This window comes from Ceratotherium simum, chromosome 8, assembly GCF_057802395.1.
Source record: "Ceratotherium simum simum isolate JZ-2026a chromosome 8, ASM5780239v1, whole genome shotgun sequence".
Lineage (NCBI taxonomy): Eukaryota > Metazoa > Chordata > Mammalia > Perissodactyla > Rhinocerotidae > Ceratotherium > Ceratotherium simum.
Window position 1 is genome coordinate 48,379,932 of NC_141907.1, and position 21,959 is coordinate 48,401,890.

Consider the following 21,959-nt stretch of genomic DNA (forward strand, 5'->3'; position numbering starts at 1 on the left):
TTAACGTGAAACATAAATTTTCATACTGGAGATCACGTCTTTTTTGTTTAATCATGGTCCAGCTACTTTTTTTTATCTACACAGTTCTTCCTTTGTAATATATTCTTATGCCAAAAAGAGTCCTAATAGAAGGTTACGTTTTAAGTAGCCAGTTACACTTTGTCTGAGTCTTCAATAAGGCCACCAATAATTGTATCACACGCTGCCTAATGTAATTTGGAAAAATAAAAGTATTCCTTTCTGTTCCCTTTGTGTTTATGTTTTCTTTGCAAGTTAAGTAACAAATATATCGCTTGAATCTATCAGAATCGAGTAGCCTTCCTGCTTATGATAACTATAGCTACCAGTGGCTTGATGGCTAAAACTTAGCTTCCCCAGAAATTGCCACTTAGGATATGAAAGTTTTTCAGGGAGGTGTCTTCCACTGTGCTCATGAATAGGCCATTCAGATTCTTCAATTCCAGCTTTTTCTTTCTTTATCTTTTCTTTTTCTTTTTTTTTTCCTTTTGCAACAGCTGTCTCAGGCACTGATGACCTTAGTGAGATAGGTACCCTCAGCTGTGCACAAATACTGTCACTTCTGTGGTCAAGGAATTGAGAGACACTGCTCTCTCTACTTGCGGCTAACTTTCAGAAATGGTACAGTCTTTCTTCAATTCTCCAAAGTACCGTAGAGATCAGACTCCAATGGTTCAGACTTTACTGGTGAAGTTCAAGGATAACAAAGGAAAAAAATAACCCATAGTAATTTACAAATGTTGTTAAAGAAATCTCAGATCTCAAAAGCTTACGTTTATCCTCAGGGTCTTTTAGCTGCTTACCTTTCTCCAAATACCGGGGACAGCTTACTCTACCAAATGGAGTACTTCAAGCACCTCACTGCCTCTGTGTTCTGGCCCAAATTTGAGAGGGCCATGTCCAGAGTCCTTAATCTCTCTTGATTCATAGTGTTAAGATTCATAGACCAGAGCATACCCCTCCATTTAGTCTTACAACTATATAACCATACCTGCTTGCATCTGTAGTCACAAGGCTGTGGTCTTGACCCCAGTACATAATCTAACCCAGTGCATTCTGAATTGTTGATCCTTGATAAAATAACCTACCCATCTCATGTCTTTCTGTGGATTCGTTAATTGATGTGAAGTGACACTTAATTCCGGATCTCCTGCAAACAACTGCTCAAATAAGCAGTAATTTTCAGTCATAGAGCATTCTCCAGAAGTAACAAAACAACATAACGTTGTAATACATTTATAGAGTATTAACTCACTTAAAAGGTACAACCAGGGCTGGCCTGGTGGCATAGTGGTTAAGTTCACGGTCCGGGGTTCACAGGTTCGGATCCCAGGCACAGACCTATGCACTGCTTATCAAGGCATGCTGTGGCAGGCATCCCACATATAAAGTAGAGGAAGATAGGCATGGATGTTAGCCCCGGGCCAATCTTCCTCAGCAAAACAAAAAGAGGAGGATTGGCAACAGATGTTAGCTCAGGGCTAATCTTCCTCACCAGAAATAAAAAAATAAAAAAATAAAACCGACACAACCACCAACTTTCTTAACCATTGAGACCATTCACTCCCCTTCTGAAATATCTGCATCAGGTGATTGATTCACTGCTTTTAGGTCTTCCACAAGAAAGAATTGGTAGTTGTTTGCTTTATAATAGCCTATTAGGGCCAGAGTCTACACCCATAGGTACAGAAAATTGTATGGCACATTTAAATAAAAACTCAGCACCTACCCTTTACCAAGGCATCTCACCACATATTATTTATGAGCTGCATATGAATGATGGATCCAGAGATATATCTTCTCTCTGTCTAAAAGTATGCGGAGTTTTTAAATTTATTAATCAGTGTTTTTGACTACTAAAGAAATTGGAGGTTCATATTTTAAAAAATATTTTGGTTTAATTAATGTGGAAAATTTAGAAGCCCATAACTAATTGCTCTCAGCTAAACTTTGCCTAGCTGTGAAAATCATTGGAAGGACATATCCAAATTTGAGCATTGGCGCATTTATTTATCTTATTGTGCAATGGAAGAATTCTCCTTGGAAGAGTTGTATGCTTTCCTTAAAATACCTAAACAAATGGTGAAATTGCATCATATTGGGGTGGGGTGGGAAATCAAATTGGAAAAAATATCAGCATATGTGAATTGACAGATGCTATTTGTGCTCTCTTTCTTTCCTCCCTTCTTCTCTCCCTTCCTCCTTTCCTCCAAGTTATCTTTCCTTCCCCTCTTAATTCTCTTTATTTTTTCATTTATTTTACCAATGGCTTTGTTTAATCTTTCTGTAATAAATTCATGATCTTAATGTCCAAAAAATATGTATTTGTGAAATGTTTGGCTACAGGTAGTTGTGTATGGTTTCTGGCAATGAATGAGAAGCTACTTAACCTGTAGAGAAAGGAAGAAATAGGACCCTGGCTTTATTTAGTATAATGCTGGGATACCACACGTTAAAAGACCACATCTCTAGAAGCTAATTACAACAGAAGGTTTTACCACCTGCACTGATTAAATCAACCTTAAAAAAATAAATGATAGGTTTATCTTCTAAGTAAAAATACAGAATATTTATCAACAAGTGGGAGAACAGATATATATGGTTTTAGTTCTCATCTCTGCGATACTCCTGTGTTTTAAGTCATATATAAATATATGAGAGAGACAGAGTGAGGTATAGATGTGTATATTTCTTATAATTTATTTGTTGGTGGCTAGAAATAGTTGAGTAATTTTCCTGATCTTAAACTTGAGAAAATATATTTTCTAAAATATAAAATGTTTATCAATACATTTTTCAGTTTCCTTGATGACACGCCTAGGTTGCTGATGAGTCCACTGATTTGATCCTCATGTATTTAACTTTTCATTGAGCAGCCTTGTCCCACAGTCACACAGTGTAAATCCCAATGTCAGTGTCTTGCTCAGCGCTGTTCTGTGCCCCTTGATAAACTCTGTGCTCCGGGCTGGTGAAGCAGGATGGTCATTCATTGTTGTAAACAAGGGAAAACATGTGTTTTCTAACCTCACTTTTAACCTTTTTAGCTTTAGTTAGGGATTGAAAGGAACCCGGTTTGGAGCGTGGCATTAGACTAGAAATTGTTGCAGATTTTGTGAAATGCTTTGTCCTTTTCGTGCTCTCCCTACATTCCAGTGAACTTGAATTCATTTAATATAGTACCATTAAGAATAGAGAGGGGACTAGTCCCTCTTAGGAAATTAAAAAAAAAATCATTTGCTTTTACTTGACAGCTTTGACCTAGGTTTCTACTTTGCCTTTCCTTTTCCTTGTTCTTTTTTTCTCCAACTCCTGCGTAGGAGAACTGCAGAAGAGTGTTTAATTCCCTCAGAATTCTTTAAAAAAATGAACCTAGATCTTAAATATATTAAAATACTTTGATTTATTCTGCTGTAAAATTAATCCTCTTTGTGGTCAGCTATTTTAAAGTATCTTGACATGGGGATATATAGTGTGTTTTTAAAAATACAATTATTTGGAACTTGATTTATCTTTTTGGCTCAAATATTTGAACCCATAGAATATTTCACATGGATTGCAGTGCCAGATTCATGTCATCCTCAGAAAACAATGAAGTTTGTATTTTGTTTAGAGTAAGGAATCACTCGTTTGGTATTTTTTTTAGCAATTAAGATTTTCACTTTGTCATGAAAGCTAGCTAGCATTGGCAATGAAGAATTTTAAAGATTATTTGATTTTTGAGTCATTTTTTTGAAGTAAAATGTAAACGTTTTTTCTAGAATATTTTAGAGCATTTGAGATAGTGACAATTCATTAAGTGAGAGAAGATAAATTCAGTCTGACACTTTAAGAACTTTAAGATAGTGTCTATGTAACTAAGGCAAATTGGTGAAATTATATATAATTACCCAGTGAATTGGGAAACTATGCAAATAGTTAAATATAATAATTCGGGTCTGACATGAATTTTTTCGCTCTTTTATATAGCCAGATAAACCTTGTGGATGGTTGTAAATTGTTATGTAAATTCATCATATTCACTGAATTTTTTTAATAGTATCTTCTTTCTAGAGGTCCTAATTTGAATAAGGTAAGAAATGAGGGGGAAAAAACCCAAAACTACACACACACACAATTTTCTAGATGTGTAATGTTGGGAATGATATTTCTTTTAAAATTATAAAATCCATAATTTTTCTTTCGAAATAGAGGTCACTAGTTTTGTGCACATTTCCTTTTTTTCAAATTTTATCCTCTTATTTTTGGTAAGCAGGATGTCTATATTCTTTAGTAATTATAAAAGTCAAAGGCCTTTCTCAATTTATAAGAAGAAAAACAGTGTCCAGCTTTACTGTCACTGACTTGTGTTTAATGATTCAACATCACCACTGAATATGGGGCTCTCTGTAGTAGGGAGTCTCAGTATGTAGAAGAGACCACATTCCCTGTACATGAGTAGAAAATACATTTTAACACACCAAGGTTGAAACAGTCCAAGTACAAAATGTTTATAGTTATTGTATCATATCGTAGAAGTGTAGTAGTGTAGAAGTTGCACTTTGATGACCGTTTGCCCCCTTGAACATCTTAGGATTTTAATAATAGACAGCTACTAATGCAGTTTTCTTCTATGCTGTGGTCTTGCCTCCAAGAGTATAAATATGTTTGATGTTGTTGTTAAGGTGACACATCCTGTTCCAATATATTGACATTTCTATTTTAATGCATTATACCTGTCTGATAAGTATAACTTTAATGTGCTCTTGAAACATTAAAAAAATTACCAGAAAAGAAAAACGTCCACTCTAAGGGATTAGAGGTAATTTAACTTATTATTTTTTTCTGTGTTGTAGGAAAAAAATTGTTTGAATAATGTTACTATTTTGGGTACATTCCCTAAACTGTCAATGAATTCTGTAAGTAGCTTTCTGAGTGGTAATCAGAAGCATTGAAATATGGGTTCTGCTTGTCTGACGTTTTTTAAAGGTACTGTTTATAGTTCTACCTCTAGAAGAAACTGATAATAGAGGATTATGGATTCAGATTTTTGGTAACTTGAGAAAAATGTATCCTTGAGGCATAATGCCTATCTTTTGATATATAACTTTAGTAAGCTAGAACAAATTGTTTTATATTTGTTAAATTGTTGAGATAAGTTTTGAGATACTATAGTTGAAGACAGTGATGATGATTTTGGGGACAAAAATCTGACCCAGATGACTTAATAAATATGTGAATGTATTGACTTTACTAGTGAGTTGCAAGGGTAGATCTGTCTTCAAGCAACAGCTTTAAACAAGATTCAAGAAGTGTGATCAGGACCAGATTCCTCTTTCTACATTTCTTGGTCCTGCTTTCTCAGTGTTGACTCAATTCTCTAGCAGTCCAAAGATGGTGGCCACAAGCTCCAAAACTACACACTTTTCTCTGTAAAATTCTGATGGGAAGGAGAAAAGTCTGCTTCCCATATTATCTTATAAATGTCCCAGGATCAATGCTATTGGCTCTGACTGGCTTGATTTGGAGAGTATACCTAGCTAATCCATCTGTAGGCAATGAGGATGGCATGTACTGATTGGTTTATGACAATGAAGGCTGATGTCTAGATGAGTGTTAGACCAATTGCACATTGCTGGGAAATTTGGGGTACTATTTAGAAAAAATAATGGATGCAGGGGTGGCAACTAACAGATGTTGATTGCAGTAGTATGTTTCATTTTTGGAGCTCATGAACACAGACTATTGATGGGTTGAGAGAGCTTAGCATAAGTTTTTATGCTTTTGGACACTGACATTCACCCCCTCCCCTTATTTTTAAGATCTTTTCATTTATATTACTCCACCCATCCAACATCTTGGGAAATATGGAGTAGAACACTATAACTGGAGTGGAATGTGATATCATTCTTTTAGACCTCCCCCTACCCTGGGGCTAGTTGGAAAGAGGCATTTTCTCCATTCAATACCATCAATAGGGTAAGACGGTTTTGCTTGGAGAAAACCTTGCTCTATGCTTTTTAGCTGCAATGTCCCTCCCCTCCCCAAAGAACTTTTTTCACTTGGTCCCTAAGATATTTTTATTTGACCAAATAAATACTTCTCCTTCATTGAATCCTTTAGGAGCTTTTGGCTCTACGTAACAGAAGACCAAGCTAGTAGTGGCCTTAAAACTAAAAGGACCCTTGCTTACTTAATAAGAATTCCTAAAGAAGGGTGGTACTTGTGATGGTTTAGTTTTGCAATTGAATCATCAAAGATCCACTATCTTTTCAACATCTTTGGTGTGTAGTTTTGTTAACTGGGTAGCAAGAAGGTTTTCAGATACCTTGGCATCAAGTTCTGACACAATAGCATTCAAAGACAGAAGTATGGTGGATTGAACAAATATTTTTCTGAAGTCACCCAGCAAACCCCCCTTACGTATCATTAGCTAGAAATAGGACACATAATAATTCCTAGCTTTTAAACAGGCTGGTAAATAAATAGCTGGGTTTCTAATACCTAGGGTAGGGACTGTGCCACGTAGAATGTGACTGAGAATAGTTGTGTGGCCGGTGTCTCCCACAACTGCTTAAAGTAAATGAGACAGCTCCTTTGGTTTTGTGTCGAGGCATTGGAAGAGGCTAGTACCATCTTGAAGACGTTGTATTGAGATCCACTTTTTATGGTTTAGTTCTTCTGCTTTTTCAATGGTTCTGAATTTTTAGAATCATGCCATTTTAATAAAGTATTTCATATAATAGAAGCTGGTTATGCTAAACTTGTTATCCTCACATGCTTCTTCAACCACGGTAGTGAAAACAGGATGGGTCAAAATAAATAAATAATGTAAAATCATACATATTTATACATATATACAACAGAATATTATATACAGCTGGATATGTGTGTATACTATCATGCATTATAGACGTATACATTTCCATGATTAGCACAACCGAGCAATTGTAGTAATTTAAAATAGCCTCATCATATTTTCCTTTCATTTCCCAATTTCCAAACTTCTTTCTTTTCATAGGCTCAAACAGGTACCACTATCTTTCCATTCAAATTATATGATCAGTGTAGTCTATTAGCAAGAAATGCTTTAGATATATTTTCACCCGTAGAAATATTAACATCTTCTCAGAGAAATTTTTGCTTATTATATTTTGCACCATCTTTCTCTTTTTTCTCACTTTATGTCTGACTAATAAGATACTTATTTTACCAGACTTAAATAATTATGACATAAATAATTTTGTTTCACTGGTCACTTTCAATATTAGAAGTCTATTAACATGCTGCATAGTAAATTATAGGGATATGCATTATGGCAATAATTATCTTTTTGGCATGGTCATAATTTATATATAGTAAGACACCCATTTAGAGATAAGTACTAACATAATAGTTTTTGTCTCATGCTACTAGAATCAGAACTTCTAAATCAATTTTTTTCAAACATTTGAAGTAGGCAAATATTTGGGTGTTGATATATCAAAGATTCTCTCTGTGATTTTTATTTTTGTTCAGGTGGATAAATTTAAAAAAAAAGGAATAAAGGCAAATTTAGTGATTCCAATATAATATAAGGAGGTAGTAATAGGATACTGAAGACACAATGTCTAGGCTGATAACCCAGCTCCCATTATGAGCTGTGTGACCCCGGGTCACTTAGTTTAGCTCTTTGTTCCTTGGGTTACTTTTCTATAAAATGACTATTAGAATGATTAAATGAAATTATCTGTGTAAGCACTTAGCGTAGTGCTTAAAATATGGTAAGCACTTAGTAACTGTTAGCGCTTGTCATTATCATTTAATTTATAAAACTTTGAAAATGATACTGAAAATTATATTTTAAAAAATGGAAAACAAACAAAACACACCTCCTCGCCTATTATGAAAGAAGTATTGTGGGTCTTCATGTGTCCATTAAATATTAGATCATACTTATAAAAATATATGAACACTCATTAGGTTCCATAATTATATTTAATCATTAAATTACATTGATTAATACCACATTTCTTATATGCATCTATCCTAATCAGCCACACCTTTTGTAATTTTTACAGAATTTATCTGAGATTAATTTAGAGTAGATGACCTCTTGGAGTTGTCACTCCTATATTATCAGAACACTCAGTTAGTTTGGCTAATAAAAATTAAAATAGTTAATTATAAAATTCAGTATTCTAATTGTCTGGTATTGTCATATAATTAAAATTTTAATGTATTGACATATTTTGTCTCTCTCCCTATTTATCTATCCACGTTTGTACACACACACATGCACACACAATGTTAAGGAATATAAGACTATATTTAGGTTATTTTTGTCCTCGTATATGATTTTATCACAATGAGTTGGGCCTTGACCAAGTCGGCCATTGATTAATTTCATGTTTCTCCAGTTGTAAATCTGTAGTATGTTATTTTTTTAGCACTAGAAGCTTTATTTCTAAATATAAATAATGCAACATATTACAAGTATAACATTTTATAAATGAATGAGCTTTTAAAAATGTGAATGCTTGAATTTTTAGGAATGGACTACTACCTTTCCCTTAAGTCAATTAGGGTTACTGGTGAAAATTCTGATCTCGACTGAAAGGGGAAGTTAGAAATTGGTGAAAGAAAGATCATTGCCCATGCCATTATGTTTCCTTGTAAATAAGAACTGGGCTATATTTATTTTGAATTTCAAAGGCCTAGGATTTTTCCTGGGGTAATATACATGTGTGTGTATGTGTGTGTGTGTGTGTGTGATTTGAGTAAATGAACCAATGGATTAATACAGAGGCCAAACGATGACTTCTCATGAAAGATGTTTATTTGCCCTTATACCATTTTCAGTATATAAAAAAATGACTATTGTTGAGACAGGAATATAAAATGGAGACATAATAAGAGTAACATAATGATCATTTTCAAATTATTTAGGAGAAGATTTTGTTTCTTTTATATCTAATCTGCATTCTTTAGGCTCTGTCTTTCATTTTATGGTATGATAATTTTTGCTAGTTGAAAATACACAGCTTTTTTTTTTGTTGAAAGTATCAGTTTTAAGCTCTGATGTAAAAAAATGGCAGTTGTAATCACCATTAATTTTTTAAAAATGCAACTAAGAAAGGAGGAGCAAATATTGCACATGTTAGAGTAGAGTCAATGAGATGGATATGGTGTTTCTTCGGTATCTGTTGACTGGTATAAAGTTTGTAGGGTCAAAAATATAGAGCCACAATTAATACTGAAGTCAACATGAACCTCAGTAAATAAACAGGGACAATTTATAGGCTAAAATCTCTTCATAATTAAAACTACCTTAAGGCTTACTGAAATAAATTCATTTTTCATTAAGGCTGAAGTATAAAATATCATTCTAGGGGCTGGCCTGGTGGCGTAGTACTTGGGTTCACACGTTCCGCTTTGGCGGCCTAGGGTTCACGGGTTCGGATCCCGGGCACAGACCCACACACCACTCATCAAGCCATGCTGTGGAGGCGTCCCACATACAAAGTGGAGGAGTATTGGTGCAGCTGTTGGCTCAGGGACAATCTTCCTCAAGCAAACAGAGAAAGATTGACAACAGATGTTAGCTCAGGGCCAGTTTTCCTCACCAAAAAAAAGACAAAAACCCATCATTCTGGGAAAGAAAGTAAATTTAATTTAGTTTGTTTTTTTCAATGAGAAAGTCTTCTAAATTTGATGACAAAAAGGAATATAATAACATAAAACAATCTCTGGGCATTTTGAGGCTATAGTTATAAGACAGGTAACACTTACTATAGCTTATCTGGAAGACACTAGTAGTGTTTGGGAATCAGATTATTGTTCCACTAGATAGCGAGCTTCAACATGTTTGTAATTATCTTTTGTTTATATAGAAACACGCTTGTGTGTGTATGTGTAACTGTTCCATAATTTGCACATTTTTTTTTAAACTGTGAATTTTAAGACTGCCCACGACGTAGTCCTTTGATGACTATGTCATACATCCAATACATAATGGTATTGGACTGAATAATACAAATGGCAGAGAGTCTGCCTGGGAGCTTTTCTTCATTAATACCAAAGTTAGAGACCTGGAGTCAAAGAGAGAAAATCCTGAAAGCTGGGAGGTAGCTGGAAGGCAGAACATAATCTAGTTTACAAAGAGAGTTTAAGATGCTTTTCTGTGTTCCCTTAGATGCCTATTCCAAAACGTTCCCCTTTCTTCAGATTGCACCACTGGGAAGGCAAATAGAACCTTCTTGACCGGCAAACCAAGAATCATTTTAACAAAATGTGTACCTGAGTGGCTTGACTGTATCTTCTGACCTGTAATTTCCTAAGATCACCTGTCCAATTTGAGGCCCCAACGGAACAGTAAGGAGGGATTTCACAGACTATTCAGGTGAACCATCTTCTTTGCTTCCTCTATTGCAGTCCCAGCTACAGCTAGTAATCAGACACCCAACACGTGCCTCAGCAGAGCAGGGTTGAGCAGGAAGCGGAGTTGGTGAACTGCAGAGACACATTGTGTAGCAGCTGGAGGTTTTGTGAAGTGGAAGACGCCAAAGTCAAGCTCAAGTGCTGGTTATATTGAGGGGAAAAGAGCTATCTCATCAGAAGGAAGAGTGCAGACACCTGGAGTGGAGAGAATGGTTGCATTCTCTTTCCTCTTGTCTCTTAAACCATTATTACCATAGCACTTGGAAAGGGATCTGCATAAAACATGTTTTCTGCTAGGTTTATATTAAATATGCTGAATAAAGCCTTCTTGATTTCACCTACAAACCATATGATTTAAAGCAGTTGCTCAGACGTTTCTAATGGATTTATTTTCATTTCCTCACAATGATATTAAAAGTCTACCTTTTCTTGTAAATGGAAGTATATAAATAGCTAAGGTACTCAGAATTTAGACTTATGACTTATCTTATTTGTTATGATATAGACAGTTGTGCTAAATGATAATATTAGCAAACACCCTACCTATGTGTTCCACATTACAACCACATTCGTTAATCAGAAATTAATAGACTCAGATAAGAATGTTCTAATTAATGCTATATTGGTTGATAATACCTAGTAGAAAGTGACCGAATAAAGAAGCATATTCTATTGGTTCAAAATATTTGTTTACTCACTTCTTAAGGAAATCTAGTTTCAAATCTATTAATAAGAATTTAGATCTAGCAAGCAGTAAACATTAAGGAGGGGTCAACCAATGTGGGATTCATTTTAAATCCTAGCTCCAAGCTTCCTAGTTGTGCTACTAGAGCAAGTAACTAAATCTCTTTCCTAAGTTTTTCCACTTCATGGATATGAAAAGCTCTCTTGTGGTTTTGAAGGGTAAAATAGGTAATGAACTTGAGGTTTGCACAGTGACTGGAACATACTATAATTTATTTATTCCAAGACTTACACTGTATTCATATTTTAGTATATTGGAAATTGGATGCATCATAATAATCAATAGTCTATCAATTTAATTGGCAACATATTTTTTTCCTTAATGGTACATAAAATTATGTTCTGTCTTATAATCAGAGGCATCTTATATTTGTTGAAATATGGTTCATAAAATGGCATATAAAATAATATTTCTCCTTTAATGAGAGGTGTCTTAATATATTAAGAATATGGGGATAGGTGCTCCCTAGTTGTTAGTTGCCTTTCCTTTTCTGTGGAGCTGTTATTTGGTGTTGTCAGCCATTGTTTAATCCTAATGGCTATCTAAGTCTCAATCTAGGCTCCTTTTGTAGTTTTCAAATTAAATAAACATATATAAAAATGATTTTTGATTAATAAAATAGAGACTTCATAAATGTAAAGCAAATAATGAAAGTACTGAAATTTTGGTAACTGAACAAGTTAATAATTCCTATGATTTTGCTAAATCCATTTTCACACCTCACCAAGTATCCTATAAAACAATTGATTTACTATAATATATAGGGGTTTAAAAAAAAAACCAGACTCTGGTATGGCATTGGTAGCATATGTTATGTGTTTTTAAATGGACATTTCTATAGTTGCTCATCCAAGATAAACTGATTTTTGTGGCTGTATAGTGTGGTGTTAACATTCATATGTGCAGTACAAAAAGGATATTGTGAAATTGAGGCTAATTTTTCTGATAAGAAACAAAAGCAAAGGTAGCTTAATACCACTTTTTTCTGCTGCCTTGGCAAATTATGTGATGAGGGAGACTTGTGTTAGAGTTCAGTGATGAGAAATCAGAACCAGAACATGACAGGTGGCGAGTCACAGGAAATGAAACAGAAGGTAGGGTGACTCTTTCTCAGAACAGCTCTCTCAGGTTAACCGAAAGTCCGGGGCTGGGAACAAAGACAGACTCATTGTCCTTTCATAGTAAATGTCTGCAAACCTAGTCACGAGGGAGCTTTTGGTGGCCTGAAGTGCCTTTCAGCAGATTTGTAAATTCAGTAGATATATGAAATAAAAATCAGCAGTTGGGAGTCAGTGCCTTGCCTTATATTTTGATAGATAAATTGCTTAAGGATTTAAAATCCATTCATAGTCAAGAGGATATATACTGGATTAAAATTAAGGGATTTATCTGGTCTTCTTTTCCCAGAAATCCAAGATTACTTCGTGTCAAAACAGTGTCTTGAGAAAGTGTAAATAGCAAAAGGCTTTACTTGAAACTTCATTTGGAAGTGAAGACTCTCATATTTCCAAAATATATTATCGTTATACGATATGATTTTGTGTACCTTTATTTCTGAAAGTAAGTAGCTTGCTTTTCACAAAGCAAAACTTGTTAAATTGTGTTTATAAAATATTGCTTTGTGAAAGTAGCAATGCTCAAATATATAATTTATATGTCTATTCTTTGACTCATTACTTTAAAGTTACTTTAATTATATCTGTGTAATTAAAAATACATTACTATGGTATATTCGACATACCCATACTCTTTGAAAACTATCACCAAGGTGTTTCAAAAAGGTAAGATCACTTTTATAGCAGTTGGTATTTCCACTACACCTCCTTAAGAAACTATAAATAACATAGAACCATAGATCACTGTATAGCGCCATAATGGAGAATTGCACCGTTATCCAAGTTTTCTGTCTTATTTATAATCAATGAGCCTGTTTTTGAGTCTGATATTGTCTGTCATAACTTTTTGGTTGTATAGGTAACAGTTTATTTTAAAACTGTTCTGTTTTATTTCCTGGATAAAATGGATAATTCTGATTGTTGAGTGGTTACATTGAAAACCATTACTGAATAGACACCAGAGATGTTTCTGGAAAAGGGAGTCCTTTTTGTGGTGTCCCTTTAATTGCATTGAATAGATTGCCACCTAATCAGTTTATGAGTTTGGCCCTATACCTTATATAATACATGCTAAATTGCCGATTTCAAGCCTTTGTCAGTGGAATGAGCATGTTTATATGTACCTTGAAAAACTGTGGAAAAATCAGAAACACTGAAAGTTAATTTCTAATTTATTAATAGTGATGATAAAAATTTGCTGCATTTTTAGTTTCTACCTTGAACTTTTGTAAAGCCTTAGGGTACAGTTCTTATTCCTAACAAAAGATTTTTTCCCCCTTGTTTTTTGCTTGAGTCAATTCCCTTTTAATTGAAGGTACAAGGGACCCTGGGGAAAAGGATGGCTTTTGAGAGACAGAACTCGCTAAATCCCCACCTTATATTTTTATCTTACTCAGATTACCCCATTCTCTCATTTCTGATGTGGAGTGTAAAGGAGGAAAAATAATTTTCCCTCTACCCTTCTGAGTTCTTAGCTGAGACCCCTATAATAAAAGATAGATTATCAAGAGAAAAATAAACAGAAGTTTATCAAGATATGTACCTCATGTATACATGGGAGATACTCAGGGAAAAATGAGTAACTCCCCAAGGTGGCTAAGAATTCAGTCTTAAATACAATCTTAATAGAGAAAGCCTAGGGGGATGTAGGTCTTAGGGGAGAATAAATGATTTTTAGGAAAGATGAATGGGCCCTTAGAAGAATAGATGGAGGTATGACAGTTTATGACAAACGTTCTCTGGGTGTGGTGTCAACTTCTGCTCTCTGTTTCTGTGATAAGTGTCAATCTTCCTGGTTGATGAAACTTCCGGGCAGGGAATTTAGGACAATGAGTTCCTTTTGGAGGCTCTGTCTTTAGGTAGATAAGGCAAGTTCAGAGACAGCCTCTCTCTTGCATTTGCTGTTTTTCATGTGCCTACAGCTCAAAATAATCAGTATTCCAAAGCGGCGTATTTTGGGGAGAGATGTGCTGAACTCCCACAGTCATATTTTTGGGATGGCATATTCTGCCACCCTTCGAGGGTTTGTTTTAATTATCTCAAGAGATTCTTGTGAGGGTTAGATAAGGTACCCTCTGCAATGGTACTTAGTATTCATACCACCATTACCACCACCACCACCACCACTGTCTAATATTAGAACATTTATTATTTGCCAGGCTTTCTGTTATGTGTTTTACTTGCAGAATCTTGTATAATCCTCCAAATAGCCATTTTACACGTATGAATACTGAAGTATAAGAAGAATCAACTCCTCAAGATTACGTAGCTAGTACATATAACAGCCAAGGCTGTTTTTTTTTTTCTTTTTAATGATTTATGACACTTTGTTACAAACTAATTTGAGTATATGTTTTAATTATTGAATATTTTTGAATTAATCATTAACCTGTCCATGCGAACGTTATTTAAACAGATACTGTTTCTATGTGTCCACCCTGCCCTTTTTTTTGAAAAAAAACATGAAGATATTAAGGAAGCTGTCAAGACAATATCATAATAATATTAAGGGGCATAGAATCAGATTAATTCCATTTATACCATGCTAACCAGCCTACATTTGTGATCCTTCCACTTGGGCACACAAGCAGCTTGCTGAATTGTGCTGGTAGAGATAACCCTTAATTCCTCTGTATCCTGTTTTTGAATCATTTCACTAAACACAAGCCTTTGAGTCTTCTTTTGTTGCTGAGAACAAATGGTTAGATTTTAGGAACTGTAGCTACTTTTGTTATTCACAAATTCCAGAGCCTTTCAAAATTTATCATTCACATTCTCAGCTCTGCACACAATCAGTCATTATGTCAGCAGCTGCCCAGGGAGCCACACTTCAATTCATTCAGCCAAATAATAACCATCAGGACAACCCCTGCTACGTTAAAAATAATAATAAAATTAAATTATGAAATAGCAGAGTTCTTTACTTCTGCAGTTAATAATTAATTACTTATATTCAGTAGAAATCCCATTGTACATTTTGACAGGTAGGGAAAAGCAATATCTGTGTTGAAAATTAAATTGATTAGATTGATATGTTTTGATAATAGAAAAGGTTATAAAGGGTTCCATTTCCAAATAAATGACTTCAAATGATTTATTACAGGCTCCCATAACTTAATCAGATGTCGGCTTTTGTTTTTGTAGTTCAGTGAGGGAACAATCAAAAATCTGTAATAATTTGAGTAATTATAAATTTTCAAGTAACTTTAATGCACAAATATCACATCCACTTTTCTACATTAGAGGTGATAAGGACATTACATATTGAACATTTAGCTTGCTTTTGAATGTGTGATATATTTGTGATTAAATTGGAAAATAATTATTTTAAATTACAACTTGAGTGTTCCCCTCCATCTTTCTTCCAACCTGCCCACCCTCCGTCTTTTCTCTCCCACTTTTCTGTGATATGTCAGTTCTGGTATTCAGTGGCGTATCATTGAAATAATGCTTCATCTATTACAACCAAACCATAAATATAAATATTAATTTATACAGCATTGTAGTCAGGCTCTGTCAGGGACACACTTTCTTAGAAGTCATTTGTGTTATGTCAGGTTCTCATTATTTTAAGTGCCCTTGATCATGTTCTTCTCTACTAGTGTCTTAAATGAAAGCTCATGTTTTTGTCGGTATCCTCACTTAATTTCCTTCTTATTCTAAAAATAAAGGAAATGTGATGTAAATGCTGACTCAGATTATCAGTTTGCTGGCAGTTTGCTCTTAAGTCACATATGGAATTAGAGGCATCAATCTATGTACAATGTTGCCACCTTCTGCTGAACACTTTACCTCTTTGAAAAGATCTGTTTTTCTTTTGGAGTCAGTATCAATTTGAACAAATGAAGGGCTTTATATGAAAAAGTGTAATTTTAGTTAAAAGAAGAAAAGGTGCGTATGTCAGATGAGTTGAAGATTCGTTTTTTTTTCCCCTCTGATGTCTGTGAGGGCTATTGTTAAGAATCTAGGTAACTTTTTAAAAATTTATTTGTATATTTTCTCAATTACCTTTATCGACAAAAGCTTAATAATTCACAGTTCACTGTTCATTAGCAAATCCAAAATAATAGAGATGCTTTTTTAAAAGATTATCAAGAAATTTTGGTGTTCATAGTAGAAAATGTATATGGCATCCTTTATTATGATTTTTATTTTTACCTTTCGAGTTTTCACTTATTGTCTTATTTATCATCAAATATTGGGATCCAGTTTTCTTTTTTTAAACAAGTGTAGCAGCATGCTGAAGAGTGGATTTTTTATGGGTTTAAGAATGTTTTTAACTTACACTTATCAGTAATGGATAGTTCTCACAATTTTCTTATATTTATTTTGATGAAAGAAAGAACTTAGTTGAAATTTAACAACTTCTTAAAAGGGTGTTCACTGAGGACTCATTCTCATATATAATGCCAGTATCTTATTTCTATATAATCCCAGGTTATTGGCATTATGGCCTTCATTCAGTGTTTCAATGCAACTGTTTCTAAAGGGTTACTATGATTTTGCAAATACTTTAAAATTTGCCAAACAACTCTGCATGCTCTAAATGCATAAATCTTCCAAACAAATCTGATACAGAATTAATATGAAACTGGAATAGGCCAGCCTAATGAATGCCAAGCTTAATGTACAATCTATTTTTTGAATAAATCATACAGGAAAATTGCAGAGTGTGTAAATTACATAGCCATCATAAATCAATATTCTTTAGATTGCTCTGCCTTAGATAAGGGTAGCACTGCAGAGGCCATGACATACTTGAAAGTGAATGAGAGGAAAGCAGTTAAAGTGAGAGGGGAACACCCATTAAGGAAAGGAAATGCTCAGAAAATTATTATAAAAGTTGAGTACACAGATTACACATCCCTGGGCAGTGGTTATTTTATGCAGAGTGCGTGGATGAATGAGATGGCTCATGCTCGTTTTCTCTAGGTGAATGTTACAGGACTAAGTTAAGGAGTTTGAACTGTACTTGCAAATTTGCCCTAATGCTTAAGAATGAGTTCTCTAAATCCTAGCATTGTTGAAGTAGTTTCTTAATAAAGATTTTGAACTCACTGAGAAAACTGCAGATCGTGGTCTCTGTTCTAATCTTAATTTGGTATAAAAAAATTAACTTTTAAAAATATTTCACTATGGACCATTTAATCATTTTATTATAAAAACATACCTTGCCATCCATTTTACATTTGTATTGGCTAAATGAAGGAAAATATTAGCCCAAATAAAAAGATTGTGAGTTTAAAATATAACTTTTAAAAATACTGTCTATACTGGCAAAACGAGTTCTATGAGGAGATGTGAACACTTTTTTAAAAAGCTTTTTCACAGGCTTACTTTAACTGCCAGGAAGTTTTGCCAAACAGATTTTAAGGGGAAAATCAGGCTATCCGAACTGTCCAAATGTTTTCTCACGTTTCAAACAAGCAGCTGCCGGGAGTTCCTGCCAGTAGTAAACCTTTCAGGCAGAATGTGAGCAGCTGCCAATCTTGTGTCAATATTTTAAATTCACTTACAACCATCTTAACTGGTGTAAAAATTTCTCTTTACCCCAAAAGGGCCAACAGATAACTTTTTTTGATGCTCTGCCTCCTTTTACTCCCCTAGTGGTGAAATAGCCAAATAAGCAATTTTGGTAGAGAAAGAGAGATTTCTTTGACTATTAGGACTAAGAACAAATCTCAGTTTGTCTGTTGATGAGGATAAATCTGAAATAACAACAAAAATAACAAAAATATAAGAAACTTTATAATCTATGAATAGTTCAGCAAAGACTTGTATAATAAATTTATTAATTTAGTGCTTATTGCTAGAGCTTTTATGTTTTAAAAGAAGGAAAGTCCAGAATTTGACCTTCAGAAACTTACAGATCGAGATTGGCAAAGGCAAGAAATAAGGCCTAGAAATTAGTTTGAAAGTATCTATTAAACTTAAACACTGGAGAATAATTATCTTGATTTGACTCTTAGATTACAATATAAGATTATATCATAATCCACGTTATAAAGAGTGTTCTTTAAGGCAGATGAGAGTCAAAGTACCTGGTATTATTGCAGACGTAAATTCAGAGGAAAAAATTGGCAGAAGACTGTTTGAGATCAGATTGGATGAATCTTTGTTTCTCAGAGTAGGAGGACCTTGGATTTTATTAAAAGGGTGATGATGGGTAATAGTAGAGTCAGAATGATGAGGGAAAGACATGAGGGAACAGTAACATGAGGACGATGCATAGGGCCACTGGTTTGCTTGGAGAGTGAGAATTTGCAGAATTACAGATGGTGAAGTGAACGCCACTAGCGGAGACTGTGAAGCAAGTGGTTCAAAATCCATCCTCTCCTTGTGTGTTTTTATCTAACAAATAGGTATTGGGAATTTTTTATTAAAAGTTGAACAGTTTGTGGAACCCAGCATTATTTACTTCTCCTTGAACAACCTTTCACTTTCTCTCTTCTTCTTTTTTTTTTTTTGCTTAGTACTGAAAAAATTCCTTTAGTCATGGATATTTTTTTACAAGATTTAATTTCACCTCTAAAGTTTTGTGAAGTTTTTATTATTCAGGTTCAAAAACTGCTAATATATATTATTGTGCATATTAATAATGTTTATAAAATATCCACAAAACAAAATCCTAACTCATTATTTATGTTACATTATGAGATATAAGTGCAAGGTAATGTGAATTTAAAAACCAAACTGCCAGAAGTAGTGCAATTAATGCAAATCAGGCAATCTTTTAAAGTAGTTATTATGGAAAACTGTACACATTCTAGTGATGAGGATATTGCGGAATCATTTTTGAAACTTCTCATTGGAATTGCCTTTATAACTATTAACGGATAAGAAAGTAAGTCCCACTGTTTTGCCAAAAACTATATGAACTATTTCTTTGTGTCACTTCACTCACCTGGCTTGGCTCAAAGTATATTTTCTTTTTTAAAGATTTTATTTATTTATTTTTTCCCCCAAAGCCCCAGCAGATAGTTGTATGTCATAGCTGCACATCCTTCTAGTTGCTGTATGTGGGACGCGGCCTCAGCATGGCCGGAGAAGCGGTGCGTCGGTGCACGCCCGGGATCCGAACCCGGGCCGCCAGCAGCGGAGCGCGTGCACTTAACCGCTAAGCCACCGGGCCGGCCCCAAAGTATATTTTCCAAAAATAAAATCTACTCTCAAAAGTTAGCAGTATGCTATTAAATATAATATGGACTGCATTAGTACCCCAAAAATATTAATTAATGAATATGAAAATGAAGTCTAACAAAGGAGCTAAATTCTAAGAAGGGATTCCAGTATATATATATATTTTTTAATTAATGGAAAATTTGCTATATTATTGCATAAATTTTTAAGGTGACTTACAAAGAATCCCCTTCCTTGGTATGTATAAGTTCTAATAAACTTTAAAATAAGTTAGATTATTTTATAATATCAACTTAACGTGACTCTCCAAATTGATGACTCTTGTTTGTGGTGTTAACATACCAAACATTTGCTTCTTGGATGAGAACCTTGGATACTAATTATATAGTAGTCAGACTCTCAGACTCTGGGAGATAGAATGTCTACTTTGAAAGCTCAGCTTCAGCCTTTACTAGCTGTGTGGTCTTAGAGGGAAAAAAATCACTACATCTTCCTATAACTCAGTTTCCTCCTCTGTAAATTGGGAATAAGAATAATGTCTCCCTTATAGGTTTTAAAAATTAACAATTTAGTGCATATGAAGTGCTCAGAATGATGCCCTGCACATGGCAAATGTTATCCAAGTGTTGACAATTATTAAGGTAATACTGATAAATTTGGATTTATCCAGTCTTTTTTTTCCTCACTAGCAAATTTAATATTAAATGGTCCTATTTGTGATTTTTACCTGAAAATGGTTGTGACAGAAACTGTTTCTGGAAAAGTATTGTCCTATGACTGAATCTGTCATTTTCTTTGGTTAATTGTTTGGAATCTTACATTTTTATAATAAAGACTAATTAGATATTTATGCATTTTACATTTCAGGTGGCAGCATTAAGTTTCTGAAACGCAGGATTGTTAAGGTTAGCACAGCTTTCTTTCTCAGGGTTTAAGATAAATGATTCTGTGTTCTTATACATAAGTGGTGAATTTTATCAATGGTCCCACAGACTACCTAGTATAGTTTGGTTCCCTCATTTAGTTTAATAAACACTAAAGAATACATACTAATTTTGAATGGTTACATAAAACATGGATTTGACAGAAAAAGATATATTAAACCTTGCAAAAATCACAATTTAAAGAAATGTATTTATTTAAAGACAACCCAGAATCTCTGCCCTGTTCACCAGGCATCATGTTCAGTATTAGGAGATGATAATAGATAGCTTGTTTTTGCAAGGGTGTGAACACATTTATTCTCTGCCTTGGGTAGCAGCTGTGGCTGCTGTGCACAGATGTGACAGACTCTCCAGGTAAATGAGAGCTACAATGTTGTTTGTGTAGCCGCAGCTGATAATTGTAGAATATTTGTGCTGTAGCCCTCCTACCTTGCTCTTCTGCTGCATTCATGGTGGTAAAGACTTCATTGTGGGATAGGTTTTGCCTTCAGGTAATTGATTCAATCCTTGTTTCTCATTTTGTAGTGAAATGCATTTGATTTTAATCCAATAGTTGTGCAACTCTAAAGGGAACACCCACTGCACTATTGTAGATGAAATTCTCTCTGTGCACTTCAGGTCATGAGGCTTCCAGCTTGTTTGTTTATGTTATTGGGGAAAGTGATTGAATACCCTGCCCTGCCTTTGGGTAATGCTACTGAAAAACAAACTCCTGAATGGCAACAGGCAGTGAGGAGGGCTTTTTTAAAATTCTTTTTTAAGCTTTATACCTGAGGTTTTTTTACTTTGTGTATTCTCACACTTAATAGTGTGTGTTTTTCAGCTTTTGTTATGCTTATTATTCTCTTCCTATTCTTGTGTTTGTTATAATTTTCAGATTTTTTTTTTATAATTGTATTTATTTATTTATTTTTTCCCCAAAACCCCAGTAGATAGTTGTATGTCATAGCTGCACATCCTTCTAGTTGCTGCATGTGGGACGCGGCCTCAGCATGGCCAGAGAAGCGGTGCGTCGGTGCGCGCCCGGGATCCGAACCCCGGGCCGCCGGCAGCGGAGCGCGAGCACTTAACCGCTAAGCCACGGGGCCGGCCCTAATTTTCAGATTTTCATTTCAGAAGTTAATTGTGTGTGTTGTGTATGTGTGTAGCTTCCTTGTAATAACATATTTCTGTGGTTCTGATTATATCTGTTTTTAACAAGCTCCAGAGGGCCTTGGGACAACTTCTCTGGGATGTCCTCCCATTGACTTAAAACTCATAGACGAGCGTTACAAATACAGTCGGCCCTCCGTATCCGCGGAGGACACGTGTACTATGTTTAGAATCTGAGGTTGGTTGAATCCGCGGATGCGAAACCCGCAGAGAAGGAGGGCCTAGTGATGGACTCGAGCATCCGCGGATTTTAGTATCCGCGGGGGTCATGGAAGCAATCCCCCATGGATACCGAGAGACAACTGTATAGTGAATGCTTACTGAAAGCCCAGGGCTTTATGGACCTTTGATGGAAAGGTTCTTCCCATCTTAAGATAAGCATCACCTGAAGTAATTCTGACAGTCCTGGAGTGAATCATTTAGTGCAACACTGGTGGCTGCCTTACAATC

General features: G+C 34.8%; 1 protein-coding gene across 18 annotated transcripts in view; it reads left to right on the forward strand.

The window, feature by feature from the left end:
- Positions 1 to 21,959, forward strand: part of ADGRL3 (adhesion G protein-coupled receptor L3) — an 812,769-nt gene that overhangs the window by 79,857 nt on the left and 710,953 nt on the right. The window contains exons 1-3 of one of the 18 annotated variants that reach the window (XM_087434381.1): positions 9,028 to 10,375; positions 12,566 to 12,718; positions 20,281 to 20,318. The exons of 15 other annotated variants lie outside the window; for them this stretch is intronic. The gene's annotated coding sequence lies outside the window, so the exon portion shown is untranslated. Of the gene's footprint in view, positions 1 to 9,027; positions 12,719 to 20,280; positions 20,319 to 21,959 lie in introns of those variants that run through there. 2 more of the 18 variants (XM_087434378.1, XM_087434382.1) reach the window with 2 other exon arrangements.